Here is a 15,902-nt window from a genome sequence, read left to right on the forward strand (position 1 = left end):
TGGAAATTTCATTCTCCAGCAGGACTTGGCACCTGTCCACACTGCCAAATGTACCAATACCTGGTTTAAACACAACAGTATCACTGTGTTTGATTGGCCAGAAAACTTGCCTGACTTTAACCCCATAGAGAATCTATAAGGTATTGTCAAGAGGAAGATGAGAGACACCAGACCCAACAATGCAGATGAGCTGAAGGCTGCTATCAAAGCAACCTGGGCTTCCATAACCCCTCAGCAGTGCCACAGACTGATCGTCTCCATGCCACGCCACATTGATGCAGTAATTGATGCAAAAGGAGCCCTGACCAAGTATTGAGTGCATTTACTGAACATACATTTCAGTAGGACAACATGTCTGATTTTAAAGTAATTTTACAAGCTGGTGTTCTAAAGTATTCTAATTTACTAAGATAATGACTTTTGGGTTTTCATTGGCTGTAAGCCATAATCATCAACATTAACAGACATAAACACATGCAATAGATTAGTCTGTTTGTAACGACTCTATATAATATATGAGTTTCACTTTTTGTATTGAAGAACTGAAATGAACTTTTTGAAGATATTCTAATTTTGTGAGAAGCACCTGTAAATCGGACCGAGATCGGACTGTAATACAGGGACTGGCCAGCAGCGTACAAATACATGCAGCTGTTACTCTCCGGTAGAGAGAGCTGGGTATATACCTGGATATCCAGGTATTGCAGTATATAGTGCAAATGATCAAACAATTGCAGGTTCAAGTCTCCTTAGGTGGCGAAAGAATAAATTAGTAAAAAATCAAGAAATTATCCACAGGATGGATAAACACTGTAATGATCTGCAAAGGATGGAAAAAGGAAACAACATTTTCAAAACATCTCTATTTACTCAGTATTGAGAGTGAGCTTAAAAATCTCCACAGTAACAGCCTTGGTTTCTATCAATGAGGTTATTAATGGTTGTCAGAGAAATGTTCTGCCACACTGATGGAACTTGGACAAATCATCAAAATTTGATGCTGGCAGCTCCTTTTGTATTTGCCAACCAGATCTACTCGATGGGAGACAAGTCCAGAGACGCTACAGACCATGGTAGTACATTTAGGACATGTCGGCTGCTAACAGTAGATAACTATATTTTGCAGTCACTTTAAGTTTAAATTAAATTAAGTTTTAAACTTTAAATTAAGTTTAGTGGTTTACCACATTCAACATATTTAAAAAGACAATTGGTGGTTTCAGCTACTCATTTGAGGCTATAGGGGATTTACTGTATCGTAATGAATAGGTTTGCAGTGAATAATACCCAGTTTAATATAGATCACTGTTCTTTGCTGCATTCATTTAATGACAACTCTATTCTTTACAGGATGGGCTTTTTTCAAGAGCAAGAAAAAAATGTTCCCGGACATAGAAAGAACTGCGTCAATGCAAAACAAGATAAGACAATGAGGCAGGAAAAGTAAAGAGAAATGAAAAATATGAAAACGTGAACAATCAATATCATGAGAGAATGACAACATTCAGTGCCCCATATGCTTCCACTTCAAAATCCATGATTGCTAGGAAGTCCACTTAGTTTACTTTCTGACAGCTGGATAAACACTGCAGCCATTAGATGCAAAAAAAGTTGAAGAAACCAATAATTTCAGCAGTTGAAGCGTGAACAAGAACACTTTTTTCATTACAGTAATAGTTCACTATTCATAGGTTTAAGCCTGACGCCGCACTATCATAGGTAAAGGAGTATTAGGCTGTCTAAACACAAATATCAGGAAAAAGCAGACTTCTCAAATAGATCACAATTATGAAACGGCTTTATGGTTCTTTGTACACCATGCACCACATAAGAAGGGTGCCAACAGAAGATCACCGATAGGGCACCATCCAACATAACCAGCCATGGAGGTTAGTTAAAAGTTATGTCATAGTTGCGTGCTACCTACTTAATGTGCCCGGTGCCAATCCCCACCGGTAAAGTGTGGACATACAGTACAGACCAAAAGTTTGGACACACCTTCTCATTTAAAGATTTTTCTGTATTTTCATGACTATGAAAATTGTAAATTCACACTGAAGGCATCAAAACTATGAATTAACACATGTGGAATTATATACTTAACAAAAAAGTGTGAAACAACTGAAATTATGTCTTATATTCTAGGTTCTTCAAAGTAGCCACCTTTTGCTTTGATGACTGCTTTGCACACTCTTGGCATTCTCTTGATGAGCTTCAAGAGGTAGTCACCGGGAATGGTTTTCACTTCACAGGTGTGCCCTGTCAGCATTAATAAGTGGGATTACTTGCCTTATAAATGGGGTTGGGACCATCAGTTGTGTTGTGCAGAAGTCTGGTGGATACACAGCTGATAGTCCTACTGAATAGACTGATAGAATTTGTATTATGGCAAGAAAAAAGCAGCTAAGTAAAGAAAAATGAGTGGCCATCATTACTTTAAGAAATGAAGATCAGTCAGTCTGAAAAATTGGGAAAACGTTGAAAGTGTCCCCAAGTGCAGTGGCAAAAACCATCAAGCACTACAAAGAAACTGGTTCACATGAGGACGGCCCTAGGAAAGGAAGACCAAGAGTCACCTCTGCTTCTGAGGATAAGTTTATCCGAGTCACCAGTCTCAGAAATCGCAGGTTAACAGCAGCTCAGATTAGAGACCAGGTCAATGCCACACAGAGTTCTAGCAGCAGACACATTTCTACAACAACTGTTAAGAGGAGACTTTGTGCAGCAGGCCTTCATTGTAAAATAGCTGCTAGGAAACCACAGCTAAGGACAGGCAACAAGCAGAAGAGACTTGTTTGGGCTAAAGAACACAAGGAATGGACATTAGACCAGTGGAAATCTGTGCTTTTGTCTGATGAGTCCAAATTTGAGATCCTTGATTCCAACCACTGTGTCTTTGTTCGAAACAGAAAAGGTGAACGGATGGACTCAACATGCCTGGTTCCCACTGTGAGGCAGGAAGGAGAAGGTGTGATGATGTGGGGGTTGCTTTGCTGGTGACACTGTTGGGGATTTATTCAAAATTGAAGGCATACTGAACCAGCATGGCTACCACAGCATCTTGCAGCGGCATGCTATTCCATCTGGTTTGCATTTAGTTGGACCATCATTTAGTTTTCAACAGGATGATGACTCCAAGCACACCTCCAGGCTGTGTAAGGGCTATTTGACCAAGAAGGAGAGTGATGGGGTGCTACTCCAGATGACCTGGCCTCCACAGTCACCAGACCTGAACCCAATCGAGATGTTTGGGGTGAGCTGGACCGCAGAGTGAAGGCAAAAGGGCCAACAAGTGCTAAGCATCTCTGGGAACTCCTTCAAGATTGTTGGAAGACCATTCCCGGTGACTACCTCTTGAAGCTCATCAAGAGAATGCCAAGAGTGTGCACAGCAGTCATGAAAGGAAAAAGTGGCTACTTTGAAGAGCCTAGAATATAAGACATATTTTCAGATGTTTCACACTTTTTTGTTAAGTATATAATGCCACATGTGTTAATTCATAGTTTTGATGTCTTCAGTGTGAATTTACAATTTTCATAGTCATAAAAATACAGAAAAATCTTTAAATGAGAAGGTGTGTCCAAACTTTTGGTCTGTACTGTATATCATGCCAGCGGGTTCCGTTGATGATATGTTGACAGAGCGGCGCTTTGTCCATCGCCCTGCTCTGTTGATGGGACATGCCTGCTGACTTCATGCTGATTGACAGCCGGCTCACCACTGCAATCAGCATGACTTTGAAATCCTGCTCCATTGACAAACTAAAGAGGAAGAGCTGTTCTGTTGATGTTGAGCAGCTGGAGCGCCATCAGGAGCAGTAAATGACTGCTTTGTACTGGCACTGGGTAGAGCAGGTAGATAGTTAGCAACCATCTGTTAGTTTTTAGGTCCATAACAAAAACAAATAATAATGCTGGATAAAACCTTTAAATCAGGTTTTTATGTTAAATGTATTTTTTTTCCATTATCATTTTTTTTCCATTTAAATATTTTTAATAAACATAATTTAGAAATCTTGCAGTTTTCACAATGGCCACTAAGTAGAGATGAGCAAATTGATTTGAAGCAAATTGAACTCAACTTGAATTTTACAAAAAAATGTAGCTTTGGTTGGATGCATTTTTTTGCAAATTCAGTAAAATAGCAGCTAGTTGGCCACAATTTCACTGTATTTCAGATGGCCAGAAAGGGGCTAAAAAATATTTACTACTCTTCGACCTTCGTGATATATCCTGACCTGCCAAGGCCGATTCCTTGATTGTCACTCCCATCTTTGTTCTAGGTCTCTGGCCATTCTTAGGCTACTTTCACACTTTCGTCTTTATAAAGACGTTGCAATGCGTCGTTCTGTGCAAAAAATGCATCCTGCAAAGTTGCCCGCAGGATGCGTTTTTTGCACATAGACTTGTATTACCGACGCATCGCGACGTATGGACACACGTTCCATACGTCGTGCACTGGATGAGTTGGTAATTGGCAGACCATCGTCACAAAAAAAGTTCAATGTAACTTTTTTTGTGCGACGCGTCCGCCATTTTCGACTGCACATGCGTGGCAAAACTCCGCCCCCTCCTCCCCGGAACTCATAATGGGCAGCAGATGCGTCTGAAAACTGCATCCCCTGCCCACGTTGTACACTATTTTGCACAATGTCCGTCGGTACGTCGGGCCGACGGTTTGCGACGGCCCCGTACCGACAGAAATGTGAAAGAGGCCTTAGTCATGTCTTCCATTCGCTAGCCTCTATGCCTTCATGTGAGGTGAGATGCATGTCAGTAATGTCAATAATGTGCAATGTGTCCCATTTGACATTCTGAGGAACAGAAGAGCTGTCCAAACATGGCTGAATGCCTGAAATAAAGACAAAAGATGAAAAACAGAAGAGTCAACCAGAGGACTGGGGATGGCACAATAGGTTCAGGAAAGGTCGAGGACTGGTGAGTATAATTTTTTTTAACCTCCTCCCATTACATTCAATGCCCATCAAATTACTGAAATTTGAATTCCCTCACTGAACTGAGATAATCTGCCTGTATCAAATTTCAAGAGATTTGCTCAACTCTACCATTAAAGGGAACCTGTCACTGGGATTGTGCTCAGTAAACTATAGATACTGTCAGGTTGGCACCATTACACTGATTAAAATGATACCTGGGTTGATGAAATCCGTTTTGTGATTGTTGTTTAATCTTTATTTGTAGTTTTCAGTTAATAAGATTCTGGTGCTCTGCGGCGGCCTGTGGATGGAGCTCTGGGAGGCATGTGGGCAGGTTGTGGGTGGGGTCTTCATGTGGTGCTCTGCTTACATATTCATCTGTATGGCTTATGACTAGTGTTGAGCATTCCGATACCGCAAGTATCGGGTATCGGCCGATACTTGCGGGTATCGGAATTCCGATACCGAGATCCGATACTTTTGTGGTATCGGGTATCGGTATCGAAACAACATTAATGTAAAAATGTGTAAAAGAGAGAATTAAAATAAAAAATATTGCTATACTCACCTCTCCGACGCAGCCTGCACCTTACCGAGGGAAGCGGCAGCGTTCTTTGTTTAAAATTCGCGCTTTTCTTTCCTTTACGTGAAGTCCCGGCTTGTGATTGGTTGCGTCGCAGTCACATGGGCGACGCAACCAATCACAGCAAGCCGTGACGTAATTTCAGGTCCTTAAGGATTTTAAAATTACGTCCCGGCTTTGTGATTGGTTGCGTCGCAGTCACATGGGCGACACAACCAATCACAAGTCGTGACGTCACGGGAGGCTGGACACGCGCGCATTTTAAAATGCGTGCTTGTCCAGCCTCCCGTGACGTCCCGGCTTGTGATTGGTTGCATCGCGGTCAACCAATCACAAGCCGGGAGGCTGGACACGCGCGCATTTTAAAATTCGCGCTTGTCCAGCCTCCCGTGACGTCCCGGCTTGTGATTGGTTGCATCGCAGTCAACCAATCACAAGCCGGGAGGCTGGACACGCGCGCATTTTAAAATGGCTTCCCGGCTTGTGATTGGTTGCGTCGCTGAGTGTCAACCAATCACAAGCCGGGACGTCACGGGAGGCTGGACTCGCGCGCATTTTAAAATGCGCGCGTGTCCAGCCTCCCGGCTTGTGATTGGTTGACAGCGACGCAACCAATCACAAGCCGGGACGTCACGGGAGGCTGGACTCGCGCGCATTTTAAAATGCGCGCGTGTCCAGCCTCCCGTGACGTCACGGTTTGTGATTGGTTGCGTCGCCCATGTGACTGCGACGCAACCAATCACAAAGCCGGGACGTAATTTTAAAATCCTTAAGGACCTGAAATTACGTCACGGCTTGCTGTGATTGGTTGCGTCGCCCATGTGACTGCGACGCAACCAATCACAAAGCCAGAGCGTAATTTTAAAATACTGAATGACCTGAAATTACGTCACGGCTTGCTGTGATTGGTTGCGTTGCGGTCACATGGGCGGCACGCGACCAATCACAAGCCGGGACTTCACGTAAGGAAAGAAAAGCGCGAATTTTAAGCAAACAACGCTGCCGGTTCCCTCGCTGAGGTCCAGGCTGCGTCGGAGAGGTGAGTATAGCAATATTTTTTATTTTAATTCTTTATTTTACACATTAATATGGTTCCCAGGGCCTGAAGGAGAGTTTCCTCTCCTTCAGACCCTGGGAACCATCACGAATACCGTCCGATACTTGAGTCCCATTGACTTGTATTGGTATCGGGTATCGGTATCGAATTGGATCCGATACTTTGCCGGTATCGGCCGATACTTTCCGATACCGATACTTTCAAGTATCGGACGGTATCGCTCAACACTACTTATGACAGGTCACTGATCCCTTAGTGACCTGCCCTTTATTTCACATACTGAATATTTTATGTATTTAAAAAAAAGCAAAGTATGTTACTTACACTTTCTGTTCTGTGCATCCGACATTTCTGAAATCTCATTACTATTACAGGCATTATTACAATGACAGAGAGCCCCTCTAAGTTCAGTGTTTAACACTGGACCCACTGTTCACACTAGATTGTGGTCACAGTTTACCTTCTCCCCTTCAATTCACAAAGACTTTTGGCCAGATCGTAAGTCAATAAATCAGAGCCAGTCTTTTGGTGCTTATATGTGTTTGGCTGTGGAAAAGAGCAGGAAGTCTAATATTAGGCTTAGAAAAGATTTCAATGTTTCAGATTTGGGGAAAGTTGAAGAAAAAGGTTCTTTCCGTATGATACATGGCTTTTCCCATTTAAAGAAAACCTGTCATGTCCCAAAACGCTATTAACCAGCAGATATAGGGTTAATCTGGAGGTTCATAGCATTACAATGCTGTCTGGCAGTTCTAATGAAACTGTGGTTACTGTGAGAAAATGAAGTTTATTTCTCCCAGGAGCCACCGGCTTTTAGTCATAGAGACGTGCCAGTGCAGCTACAGTCATTGCTCATAGCATTGCGGCTCTACACATGCCCCAACATTTAAATGACAGTTTTTCCTGCACAGATATTCTGTAGAGCAAACAGTCAAAGTGCTGGGGCAACGTACAGCACAATACAGTGAGTGATGACTATAGTTGGTCTTGTGCATCTCTATGACTAAAAGCCGGCGGCTCCCAGGAGGAATAAAGTTAATTTTCTCCCAGTAGCTGCACTCACTTTTAGTTCAGCAGACGGACAGCATTATATTGCTTTTAACCTGCATATTAACCCTATTTCTGCTGGTTATTAGCATTTGGGAACATGCCAGGTTCCCTTTAACATACACAGAGCACTTTATGGCATATCACAGAGTCCCTGCTTTTGTGCATGAGGTCTAGAATTTATGCTCTCATATTAAGTATTCATCACAGTAAAGCAGAGGCAGAAAAAATCAGTACAGAAATGTACTTGCAATCAGGGCGGCATTATTTAATATCCCAATGACGATACATTACAATCCCTATCTGGGATTGTGTACAATATCATTATATACATTTCAGAAACATTGCATTTTAATGCGAAATTTTTTGCAGCCTCTAAACAAAGTGAATACGGCCATTTTCCTGTGTGTAGTCTAACAGTTTGTCACACTTATGATGCTCAAGACATCAAACCCAATTGCAATCCTCATTTCAATTAAACTTGGTGACCCTTTTCTCTCGGCAGGCTCAAAACCCATTTTCACTCTCCTTTTAAACTGTGTAATTTATGGCTGTTGTGACTGAGACTATGAGCTGTTTCTGCTTCTCCCCTTTATTTACACAGATCACATTAATTTTATTTTTAGGTGAAACACTTTTATTTCTATCTACAGGATGCTTGTCAGAGGTGTTGCCTCAAAACTTCATGGCACCAGTATAAATCTGTAACAAGGGGTGGGCAAAGTAGGGAGCTGCCTAGGGCATCATTTAGGGAGGTGCACAACTGTCTTTAAAATTCTTTCAGCAGCCAACTTGATGCTGAATCATTGATAATGATACAACTGATGAAGACTTGAAAACATGTTCATTACTAGGTCAAGGTTGATTGTTTTGGAAAGATTCATAATTAATTAAAGGGAACCGGTCATGTGAAAAAAAAACATCTATTAACCTGCAGATATGTGGTTAATCTGTAGCTTTTGGGTTAATCTGCAGATTAGTAGTGTTCTGAACTTGCCTGGTGCGGCATTTGAAGCTCTGCTGCTGGGAGGAAATCAACTTTATTCCACTGGGGTTTCATTCATGGTGGTGGCTCCGGCGCAAGTTCAGTCACTGCTCAGTGTATAGTGACTGACAACAGCTCAGCATTAGGGCAGGCTGTCAGTCAGCGTGGGGGGTGCGGTTACAGCCACCGCTCATTATATACAGAGTGGTGATTGAACCCACGTCGGCTCCACCCCATGACTGAAGCCTAAACACTGCCAGGAGGAATAAAGTCCATTTCCTCTCAACAGTGATGGTATAAGTACGAGCACCAGGCAGGTTCATAATGTTATTAACCTGCAGATTAACCCCATTATCTGCAGGTCAATAGCTTTACTTCACATCATAAGTTCCCTTTAAGCAGTTATCATTATTGACAAAATGGGGAGATGAATTCTGAAACCCATTACCTGAGATCTTTAAGCCTTTAACAATGGAAGATGTCATTTTGAGACTATTACCAACCTACAGTAGCTGTTGGATTACACTGGGCACAAAGATCATTGCAGCCTCAACATCCCTCTTATAGCTGCAACTATGAGGCACGTATAGAAATGAAACCAGATGGAAGATTAGATTGGTAAAATCAAATCATTTATTTTGGACAAGCAAGGAATAAAGTAGTTTCTTTTAAAGAAAAATGATAAATACTGGATGTATCCTAGAACAACAAGCGCTATCATTATATCAAATCACCAAATAACTTCAAGCATTCTGAGCTCTGCTATATGTTACATCTAAGGCTACTTTCACACTAGCGTCGGGCTCGGCCCGTCGCAGTGCGTCGGGCTAAAGTTACCGATGCTAGCGTTCTCTGCGCTGCACAATGGGGGCAGCGGATGCATTTTTCCAGCGTATCCGCTGCCCCGTTGTGAGGTGCGGGAAAGTGCGGGGAGGTGGGGGCGGAGTTCCGGCCGCGCATGCGCGGTCGGAAAAAGCGGACCGTCGGGAGCAAAAAACGTTACACGTAACATTTTTTGCTCCCGACGGTCCGCCACAACATGGCGCAACCGTCGCACGACGGTTGCGACGTGTGTCAATATGTCGCAAATGCGTCGCTAATGTTAGTCAATGCAGAAAAAACGCATCCTGCAACCACTTTTGCAGGATGCGTTTTTTCGGCAAAACGACGCATTGCGACGTATTGCAGTTAACGCTAGTGTGAAAGTAGCCTAAAAATTCTGATTGTGTCCAAACTGCTACACTCATAGCTGGAATAAAGGACTCCTTGTGATTCTCAGTCACTTCTCACGGCCAATCCGTGAATCAGGGTAGTCAAGGAGTCCAAGGTCAAGAGCCAGGAGGGTAAGTCATAACCAGTAGTTAGGTTACAGTGCCGTGTCAGCATTCCGAGGTCAGAGTTCATCAAGGCAAAAGGTATATTACAAATGGGTAGTCAATAGGCAAGTCCAGGGGCTGGCAATAGAAGATCAGAATGTCTGAATACAGAGCACAAAGCAGAGAGGACACACCACATTGAACTACGACTGGCAACTATCTGAAACTGGCAGCTTAGTTAAGTAGCTGGGTAATTACTTGGAACAGCGAACACCTGGCAGAAGCTTAGCACCTCCCAGTCTCAGATTGTACATTTGAGCTGTCAATTGAAATACCGACAGCTTAGCACACCCTCGCACTAGATTGTACGACTGAGCTGTCAGTCACTGCGTCCAAGACCCACTGAGTGGTGGAATCTCTTTTCCCACATTATGCTACTCTCAAATGAGGTAGGAAAAAAATGGTGACAGATTCCCTTTTAAACTGAACATGAAAGGGACCACATTTCTATCATTGCTACATTATCACAGAATGCAAAGAGCAGACCCCAAACAAGCAGGGATTGTAGGAATATTGGATCTCAGAATCTTGAAATAAAGAGGTAGAAGAAATGTATAAGAATATAAACTTACAGATCCATACACATTCATCGCAGACCGTTATTTCAGAAACGAAAGATAGTGGTGAACAAATGTCTCCTTTAATTTTTACTTTATGTATTTATTTCAGTAAAACAATTAAAAGTTTTTTTGATGTATTGCTTTGTTTCAAAGAAACCTTGTTTTTTACACCTTTGAATGATCAAACTGAAGCCTCCGAGTTGTTAGTTATTACACACGCTTTAGCAATGCAAAGTGATTAAAAATGAAAATGAAATGTTATCTCCTGGTTTCCACATGCATTAATAAAATGGCAGTTTGCTGGCATGTCTCCACAAAGAAAGTTCTATTTGTGTTAGAAGTGGCCCAGAAGCAGATGGCGCAGATACAAATGTAGCATTATTATAATTCAGAATGTCAAAATAGTTTCCCGCAGTTTCTCACAAATAACAGGAATAAAACACAATGTTATGGAATATTTGGCACGAGGACGCTGTGTACTGAGACGATCTGGGAAATTATGACATATGCGGCTTACAAACGACTGGAAATATATCAACGCATCAGAAATACTCAAGTCATCAATACGTAAAATATTTAAATAGAATCCATTATTCATCAGTTCAGTCCGATCTATTATGAATAATGTATTCACATAGTAATATTAGAAATTTAAGTAGAAATTAGATTTGGGGTCATATATATCTTTACGCTATTTTCACATGACCTAGGGTCAGCTAACAGAAATTATATTTCAGATTATTCCCAGCTTATACTACGCATGCTACATACTGATTGCTCCCATTAAAGAACAATCTATGCTATACTATAAGTGTGAAAAGATTTACAGGATTCGGTCCGGCGGCCACATCAGTAATCTGTGGCCGTTGGATGGGAGGTCCGCGTACCGCCTACTATCTGACGGCATCTGCGGCTCTTCTTTTGACCAGCCAGCTTGGCGTAACAACACATGTGTATCATGTCACAACAGTGAGGTCACATCAGGCCAGGTAATCAAAAGAAGAGCTGGGGATACTATCAGATAAGTTGTGGTTTGTAGAGCTCCTCCCATCTGATGGCTGCAAGTTATTGATGTGGTACTGGCCTGGGTGCTACAAATCGATTTGCACCATCATTAGTTTATCATTAAAAAAGTATCTGTCATCAAAATATTGTTTTTGTGCTTGGATCAATAATTTCAGCATAATATAATCAGTATATTATGCACTAAGCTGGGACATGTGTCCTCGGCGATGGGTGCCATTGGTGAAGTCAACTAACCATTGGCCAGGGTATGTAGATAGAGAGCCAAGGAAGAAAGTTAATCTTTGTCCTAGGGAAAATAAAAGCAAAGCAATGGCTTTGAGTATGTAAAGGATGAGTACCCTCAAAAGCTTAGCAACTGATGAGATGTTATTTAGACATAGTCTCATATTGTTGATTGGAATCAAGCATCTCCATTGTATAATCTACAATAACTACGGTTTTTGGTTATGGCTACTACTCCATTAAACCACAATAGTAATTTTGTTAATATTCCCATTCACTCCATAATTATACCCTCTATGCTCCCGGCTAGTATAATGTCTGCAATACTTTGCTTCAATTTTAATATGTTTTTACCATTTGAACTGTGTATATTGTGTTAATTTCTTAGAATATTATCATTGAAATCAATTTACTATGTGTTCTCAATCTAAGGAGACAGCTAAATGGCAGAACAGGTGTCTCGGTTCTGTAGTCAAAGAATGGAATATTATCACCATGTGTGTCGTCTTCATTTCGGTTCTGAATTTATATCTTGTTTATTTTTTTAACTAGTTTATCTTACATAGATTTTGAAGTATTTAAATTGATACGCCGGACTGAAGAAAAAAAAAAGATCAACTTAGGTTAAATAATAATACCTACATGATAGCATTCCTAACTGCTTATTTTTAAGGGATATTAGGTCCGTCTATCTCTTGGGACAATTTTTTATCTTTTAATTTAAAAGCATTTATTTTCAGAAAAAAATACATATTTTAAATTGACTTAATTGCACCATTTGGCTTTCACAGACTCTTTCACTGCACATTCAACTATGATGTGGTCTGTTGTTATAAAGAGACAGACAAAAGAATTATAAATGCTACCATTGGACCATCAGAACAAGCAACACAGAGAATACAGAATGTAAAATGTGCATATTTTTTATGAAATCCAATAAAAAATTATTATAGTAAAAAAAACAGATGCATTTATATAAGAAAAAAATGTTGTCAAAGGTGGATGACCTTTGAAAAAGCGACCTTTGGAAAAGCAACCTCTGCTGCAGAGTTTCAAGAGAGCAGCAGTAGTTACCAAATAGTTACAAAACCACAACTCCTCAGTGCTTAGCAACTATTGGCTGTGAAATAATTTCTGCCTGCCCTCATTTTTTATCATTAGGATGAACATGGATCTAATTCTCCTGCCTGTTCAAAAAATGTGTGCATTTGCATGAGATCCAGCTGCATAATCTGCCACTGACCTTAATTGTACAAAAATGTAAAGGCTATATCCTGGCATACACCTAACATTCTATTTTTTTCTAGATAGGATAGTGCTAAGAGGCTCCATGCCAATTGCAATCTCATGAGGGCACAAAAAGCTTCATTGCTTATCAAAAGCAAATAGTGGAAGAGATATTTCTAAAAGCTAAGTGTGATTAAACCCTTTCATCCGGACTTCAACAAAAAGCGTTCACTACATAAAGGTACTTACTGACATATTTGAAGTGGCTTTGAATTATATTTAAGGGATGATTAATTATTAATAAAAAGACTATACTGGGGAGAAGTATCTCACTTAGTGCTGTATGTGATGCACTCCTCAAACATAGTGCCGCTGAGAACAGCTACTTTGTTTGCAAATTGCTATTCATTGCAGTTTTTAAAATAATGAGGTTGGTGGGCTTTATGTCAATAGAGCTTAAAGAGGTATTCTCAAGGTGTCTCTTGAGCAGCTCTGTTATGACCCCAGTGGACAGGGTCTCAGAGGAACGTGTAAGTCTGCAAGATACAAAAATCCAGCTCATAGGGCTGTGGTAACTGGGTTGACCAAATAGCTACTCCTAACGCCAACACTAGAAGTAGCCGGGGATCATGCCTACGGTGATCGCTAGATGACTCGCGCCAGCCGGAGAATCTAACTACCCCTAGGAGAAGAAAACAAAGACCTCTCTTGCCTCCAGAGAAAGGGACCCCAAAGCAAGATACAAGCCCCCCACAAATAATAACGGTGAGGTAAGAGGAAATGACAAACACAGAAATGAACCAGGTTCAGCAAAGAGAGGCCAGCTTACTAATAGCAGAATATAGCAAGATAACTTATCTGGTCAACAAAAACCCTATAAAAATCCACGCTGGAGATTCAAGAACCCCCGAACCGTCTAACGGTCCGGGGGGAGAACACCAGCCCCCTAGAGCTTCCAGCAAAGGTCAGGATACAGATAGGAACAAGCTGGACAAAAATACCAAACAAAACAAAAGCAAAAAGCAAAGAAGCAGACTTAGCTTGAAAAACAGGAACCAGGATCAGAGGACAAGAGCACAACAGATTAGCTCTGATTTCAACGATGCCAGGCATTGAACTGAAGGTCCAGGGAGCTTATATAGAAACGCCCCTGAACTAATGGCCCAGGTGAGGATATAGAAAAAGACAGACGCTCCAGAGTCAAATCACTAATGACCACTAGAGGGAGCAAAAAGCAAAATCACAACAGTACCCCCCCCTTAGTGAGGGGTCACCGAACCCTCACCACGACCACCAGGGCGATCAGGATGAGCGGCGTGAAAGGCACGAACTAAATCGGCCGCATGAACATCAGAGGCGACCACCCAGGAATTATCTTCCTGACCATAGCCCTTCCACTTGACCAGGTACTGAAGCCTCCGCCTGGAGAGACGAGAATCCAAGATCTTCTCCACCACGTACTCCAACTCGCCCTCAACCAACACTGGAGCAGGAGGCTCAGCAGAAGGAACCACAGGCACAACGTACCGCCGCAACAAGGACCTATGAAACACGTTGTGGATAGCAAACGACACAGGAAGATCCAGGCGAAAGGATACAGGATTAAGAATTTCCAATATCTTGTAAGGACCAATAAAACGAGGTTTAAATTTGGGAGAGGAAACCTTCATAGGAACAAAGCGGGAAGAAAGCCACACCAAATCCCCAACACGTAGTCGGGGACCCACACCGCGGCGGTGGTTGGCAAAGCGCTGAGCCCTCTCCTGTGACAACTTCAAGTTGTCCACCACAAGATTCCAGATCCGCTGCAACCTATCCACCACAGAATCCACCCCAGGGCAGTCAGAAGGTTCCACATGACCCGAAGAAAAACGAGGGTGGAAACCAGAGTTGCAGAAAAACGGCGAAACCAAGGTGGCGGAACTAGCCCGATTATTAAGGGCAAACTCAGCTAACGGCAAGAAGGTCACCCAATCGTCCTGATCAGCAGAGACAAAACACCTCAAATAAGCCTCCAAAGTCTGATTAGTTCGCTCCGTCTGTCCATTAGTCTGAGGATGGAAAGCAGACGAAAACGACAAGTCAATGCCCATCCTACTACAAAAGGATCGCCAGAATCTGGAAACGAACTGGGATCCTCTGTCAGACACAATATTCTCAGGGATGCCGTGCAAACGAACCACGTTCTGGAAAAACACAGGAACCAGATCGGAAGAGGAAGGCAGCTTAGGCAAAGGGACCAAATGGACCATCTTGGAGAAGCGATCACATATCACCCAGATAACAGACATGCCCTGAGACACCGGAAGATCAGAAATGAAATCCATGGAGATATGTGTCCAAGGTCTCTTAGGGACAGGCAAGGGCAAGAGCAACCCGCTGGCACGAGAACAGCAAGGCTTAGCTCGAGCACAAGTCCCACAGGACTGTACAAATGACCGCACATCCCTAGACAAGGAAGGCCACCAAAAGGATCTGGCCACCAGATCTCTGGTGCCAAAAATTCCTGGGTGACCTGCCAACACCGAGGAATGAACCTCGGAAATGACTCTGCCGGTCCACTTATCAGGCACAAACAGTCTGTCAGGTGGACAAGAATCAGGCCTCTGCAACACACGTCGCAGATCTGGAGAAATAGCTGACAAGATAATACCATCCTTAAGAATACCAACAGGTTCAGCGACTCCAGGAGCATCAGGCACAAAGCTCCTGGAAAGAGCATCGGCCTTCACATTCTTTGAACCTGGTAAATACGAGACAACAAAGTCAAAACGGGAGAAAAACAATGACCAGCGGGCCTGTCTAGGATTCAGGCGTTTAGCAGACTCGAGATACATCAGATTTTTGTGATCAGTCAAGACCACCACACGATGCTTAGCACCC

This window comes from Ranitomeya variabilis, chromosome 4 (assembly GCF_051348905.1).
Source record: "Ranitomeya variabilis isolate aRanVar5 chromosome 4, aRanVar5.hap1, whole genome shotgun sequence".
Classification (NCBI taxonomy): domain Eukaryota; kingdom Metazoa; phylum Chordata; class Amphibia; order Anura; family Dendrobatidae; genus Ranitomeya; species Ranitomeya variabilis.